A 6,000-nucleotide genomic window follows, 5' to 3' on the forward strand; every position below is an offset into this window, starting at 1 on the left:
CATGATTCTAGCAAGGCTACCTCACTTCCGGCTCCCTGCCGCGTTTACAAGTAAGGGGGCCCTGACTCCGGGCGTGGTCCCACCTCTTTTACAACCCGGCTTTTGTCAGCCCCGCGGTTGACCTATGTCTAATAATTCTGTATTGGCACGGGTACCCACAACCATCGCCAGGTAGTGTTTATACTTGCCTGGTGCCACCCCAAACCAAACCTTAGCTGTGGCCCCTTAACACCCATGTGTATTTCCTTTCAAGTGCCTCCTGTATTTCGTTATTGAAAAGGTGTACTATTCTGGTCGCCGCATCTCAAAAAAGATATAGTTGCGATGGAGAAGGTACAGAGAAGGGCAACCAAAATGATAAAGGGGATGGAACAGCTTCCCTATGAGGAAAGGCTGAAAAGGTTAGGGCTGTTCAGCTTGGAGAAGAGACGGCTGAGGGGGGATATGATAGAGGTCTTTAAGATCATGAGAGGTCTTGAACGAGTAGATGTGACTCGGTTATTTACACTTTCGAATAATAGAAGGACTAGGGGGCATTCCATGAAGTTAGCAAGTAACACATTTAAGACTAATCGGAGAAAATTCTTTTTCACTCAACGCACAATAAAGCTCTGGAATTTGTTGCCAGAGAAGGTGGTTAGTGCAGTTGGTGTGGCTGGGTTCAAAAAGGGTTTGGATGGGTTCTTGGAGGAGAAGTTCATTAATGGATATTAATCAATTGTACTTAGGGAATAGCCACTGCTATTGATTGCAGCAGTGGCAAGGGTTCTTCTTGGTGTTTGGGTAATTGCCAGGTTCTTGTGGCCTGGTTTTTGGCCTCTGTTGGAAACAGGATGCTGGGCTTGATGGACCCTTGGTCTGTCCCAGCATGGCAATTTCTTATGTTCTTATGTTCTTATGTCATGCCCTATATCAGATAGGTGTACCCTGTCCTGCCAGTAAAAATCTTTGCACTGTTCATCGGCCCATGTGTGCCATATCTGACAGCCCCCTATGCGCACCAACCATCCTCTGACGTGTCTGTTTAACTTCTTCCGGGCTCTCCCCCATAACTTTTGTTTTGCAAATTTAATGCATGATATTATGTCGGACCAGCAAATAAGCACTCCCGGGAACCCTGATTATACTTCCTTTAGGTCTCTCTTTACCTGCCGTAACAGCTGGCTGCATGACATTGCCCCTAAATTTTTACCACTCAGGTGTATTATTATGATGTCCGGTCTGGCCAACGAATCCCTCTTGACCCATAGTACGGGAAGTCACTGCTCCCCGCGCATTTCACTCTTTCCCATCTAAGTGATGAGCACCCCCGACGTGCCAAGCCCAGATGTTGGCCGTATTTGCGCTGCTGTGCCCTCTGTTCTTCCCAATGCACGAATGAGTGCCCCACGATCCACACCTGTACCGACCTAGGACGCGATTCTGCAATGAAATAAGCAAATTAGTCGACCTGTTGGAATGTGCCAACTCGATCCAGCCTGACATATGAATTTACCGCAGCAGAGCGGCATCTCCCTATCTGTTGTATGGCCTCCGTTGTGAACTCTGGCTGCGCCGCGCTAGTGGCCGCTCCTATTCTGAAAGAGTGTGTCCCAAGATTATCTGCATTCTCTCCTATCTTATTTAAGGTTCGCTTGAGTATCGTTGAAAACTGGTATCATGTTAAGGAGACCCCTTCCTCATGTATAAGTAAATGATCCCCTTTTGTAGGTCTCACGGCTTGATATTTCTCTAAGTTGGCCAATGGGCAAGTGACCTGACTGAGCAATTGTCTTAGTGTCAAGGTAGCTCCTATCCCCAATTGATCTGTTTTGGACCTTGGTATAAACATCCTCATCATGTCCCCCTGCTTTGTGACATTCCGCATCAGCATTTCAGTGTTACCAACATCCTTCTTAGATGTTGCCACCAGCTTGCCAATGCGTAGCACGCCGAAGAAGGCTAGTGTAAAAGCTAATCTAAATACAAGTGTCTCGAATGTTGAATGGCAAATGTCACCCAACCTATGCCATGTTAATATTAATAAATCATGGGTTATGGGATGCTGCCTATCCTTTAGGGCCCCTAATCTCCTTCCCAAACCCTTCAACATTTTTCGAGTCAGAAATCTTTTGGTAGGGTCCCCCCCAACCTTGGGCTTCTATAAAAAATGCCAGCCCAGCTAACTGCTTCACTACCATGCCCCTGGAGAGACCCGCATCCTTGGCCCATGATATATATGCCACAATCTGTTCCTCTGACACTGGTCCTTTTTTCCAACCATGTTGTCTCAGGAAGGAGCACACTCTCCTCTATCCCCTGCAGTAAGCATTCCACGTGGTGGGAGCCACAGATCACCGCAACAGTTCTAACGTGGATGGCGACCAATTGCCCAAACATGCTCCGGTACTGGAGTTGCCTGTTCGTCGGTGTCGGGTACCTGATTGCGGAACAAAAACCATTTAGCATGAGATAGCATATCTGCCACACCATTACAAGCCCCTGGAACATGTCGCACCTTTACAGTGGTATTAATGCGCAAACTACTTAGGACTACCTGCCGAAACAAGTCCGCTACCCGTGGACATTTGGCTGACTGTTAATGACTGAAACTACAGCTTGGTTGTCACACCAGAATATGATGTGTTTGTTCCGCAAGCACTCCCCCCAGATTATCAACCCTACCCATATGGGAAAAAGCTCCAGGAATGTTATATTTGCTGTTATTCCTTCATTCACCCATGTGGCTGGCCATTGCGCGGCGGCCCACACACCCTGACAGTACACGCCGAATCCCCATCCCCCAGAAGCATCTGAATAAATATCCAAGTCACGGCTTGAGACCGGGGGCTCCTGCCAGACAGATATACCGTTGTAACTGCTCAGGAACAAGGCCTATATCACCATGTCCTCACATATAAGTTGTGATATCCTGATGAAATGGTGTGGATGTCGCACTCCAGCTGTCGCCGCGGCTAGTATGCTCAGGAAGGCCCTGCCCATAGGGATTACTCGGCAGATGAAGTTAAATGCTCCCAACATTGCCTGCACCTCCCGGAGTGTCATCTTCTTCACCTTGGATGCATTGTCCAGTAGGTCATGCAATTTTTGGAGTTTGTCCTTTGGCAGTCTGGATATCATCCTCTTAGAATCCAATTCAATGCCGAGGAAGCACTTGGTGGTAGTTGGCCCCTCCATTTTCTTTTGTGCAAGTGGAACTCCAAAATCCTCCGCCACTTCCTGAAAGGTCCGTAACAGGTGAGCTGCCATCTCTGTTTCAGCTGGGCCAACAAACAGGAAGTCGTCTATGTAGTGTATTATATTGTTTGACTGGGCCCTTTTTGCCATCACCCAGTGCAAAAATGAACTGAAGGCCTCAAAATAGACGCAGGACACGGAACAACCCATGGGCATGCACTTGTCGAAGTAAAACATCCCATGAAACTTGAAACCCAGCAAAGGAAAACTAGATGGGTGGACTGGCAGCAGCCGAAATGCCGTTTCCATGTCAGTTTTTGCCATGACTGAGGACTCTCCGCACCTCCGAAGAAGAGTGATTGCACTGTGAAATGATGCATATTGTACGGAACTGTCGCAATGAAAACACCTCAGACGGTCTTCAGGGTGAAGCGTGCTTCCCATTTTGAGAACCTCGCTCTTTTTATTGTAAAATGATTACATAGCATTGCATACGTCACATGTTTACTGCTACAATATTTCCACATAAATGTTTATGCTGACCTTTTACTACGTGGGTGCAGAGAGGTGCAAACGGTCAATCTTCAGGCAGGGAGGGGGGAGGTCATTATGAGGCAGTTGCACTGAGCTGTCTAGGTGTGAAAACCCACATAAATGCAAGCAGGTCATGAATGGTATTTGGAGCTGCAAAAAGCTTGCACTGGATATGTTTGACTTCCTGTTAGCTTGTAACAGGAAGTTCTGTTTATTTGCTAAAGCGTACTGCGGTCAGAGCATGGCATTTTCTTTACACTGAGCGTAGGCCCAGGGAAAAACAGACGTGGGACAGACGGTGGCTCTGTCACGTGGCTTGCCAACAGTCAGAGAGCCAAACTTCTAACCCCTACATCTGGTCTTTCCTTTTTTTTTTCCTTTTTTAAGTTTAAGCAGCATGAAGAACATCTCTGTATCCAGGCCTCGGTTTTAGAATGGATATGAGATGGGGTATGCACTGAAGGCAGCAAGCCAAACAAAGAAGGAAACCTATGATTAGGAATACAATAGGAATGAGTCGTGTGATACCACCAATATTAGGAAGCCAGGACCATAGCCAGTCCCAGGAAGAAATCGGTGTGGTCTTGGAGAGCGGCGCCTCAGCGATCATGGTCTCCATCTGCTCTATGGTATGTGTGAGATTTGCTTTATAATCTGATATGTATACACAGCAATGAGAGCCAATTAAGGCACAGACACCTCCTTTCGAGGCTAGAATCGTGTCCAAGGCATAGCGGTTCTGTAACGCTATCTCTCTAATTTGAGAAACTTCTGTTGTGAGTAGTTTTAATGCTTGAACTGTTTGATTAAATAGAGCAGTTGTCCAATTAGCTAAGATGTGCAAGTCTCTATAATTCATAGCTGTTCCCATTGGGGGAAACAGGCTTCTAGCTACCTGAGTTTCTGCATATTTTTCTATGGGACTCTTGATCGTCTCCCTTTTTTTACGGAGCCGTGCTTTAGGTAAGGTTTTGACTGCATAATATGAGGGGAGGATGTAGCCTAGAGTGCATCTGCCTCTCCAATTTGGGGGAATGTGCATATATGCCCTACGCCCGCATAACATCCAAATGTTCCCTATCTGGTTAGTGAACCATTCACGGGGCTGTTTGACTTGTTGAACCATAGCAGATACATATTCACACAAGCCAAATTGCTCATCTGAGTATGTTTCTCCTCTTTCACACCTTTCTGCGTTTCCTACGGAACATCCTGAGATTAGCCAATTACACATATAATGGGTAAAACTGTGCAAATATTCTGTGATATTTTGTGAGAAGTCTGGGTGTGTTGTTACATTAGAATACGATCTGAACATGATTTCTTTTAATACAATGGTTCGGTTACAATACGGATATTTTCCCACCTGTAGTCCTTCCCCATTTCCAGGATCATACTCCCAACAAAGAGCGGCAGTCTCTTGAATTTGGCCGCTGATGGGTATTATGGTGTTACCAACTGGAGAATTGAGGGGGTAACCTCCTGGCCATGGGAAATTCATCCATCCAGTAAGATTAAATGGTACGGCATGCATCACTAGTCCTCCACTGGTATGAGTTGGCATGTGTGTGCAGATCCAACAGTCTGTTTGATTCAACAGGAGTGAGAGGTTCTGTGCATTAAGGATGTACAGGTTATCCTGCCAAGGTCCTTGTTCAGCTACGGCCATGGCTGGGGAGATAAAGCAAAATATGAGGGTACAGAAAACAATTGTTATGGAGTTGGCATTCAGGCAAGAGAAGACAGCCAGTAAGAAGTGCTCTGGAGTTTTCTCAGAGCCTTGCTGTTCCAGGAGTTGTTCAGATTGAGCAGATAGTGCCTTGATCTGTCCCCAGGTCAGCCGGTGGTGCTTTCTGCGGGGTGTCCGGTCTCTGTCCTCCCGAGGGTTGTGGAGGCTCAGGGAGAAGTTGGGGATCGGATCCTGTAGACCCTGGTGCCATGCCATGTTTCCAAGGTTTCACGCAACGAGCCGGAATCCAAATAGGACCTGTTGGAGAAAGCACAGCAGCATGCCCGCGTCCCCATGTGAGTAGAGGAGCAGGACCATGCCAGACAGGGTTAGGCAATACTCTATACAAAACTGACGGTTGAGGGTGACTGGTCCTTGCCCCATAATGATTATCCACGGCTGTGGTCTGATTGGAACTTGATATGTTTAGATGATTTAACGTGAACAATACTTTGTTTAACCAGTCCTGTTTAGGGGGGAGACCAATGGCGTTCCCTGCTGTTTGCTTGTGTCTATTCAGAGCTGTTTTTAGGGTGAGGTTGGCTCTTTCCACAATTGCT

This window comes from Rhinatrema bivittatum, chromosome 3 (assembly GCF_901001135.1).
Source record: "Rhinatrema bivittatum chromosome 3, aRhiBiv1.1, whole genome shotgun sequence".
Lineage (NCBI taxonomy): Eukaryota > Metazoa > Chordata > Amphibia > Gymnophiona > Rhinatrematidae > Rhinatrema > Rhinatrema bivittatum.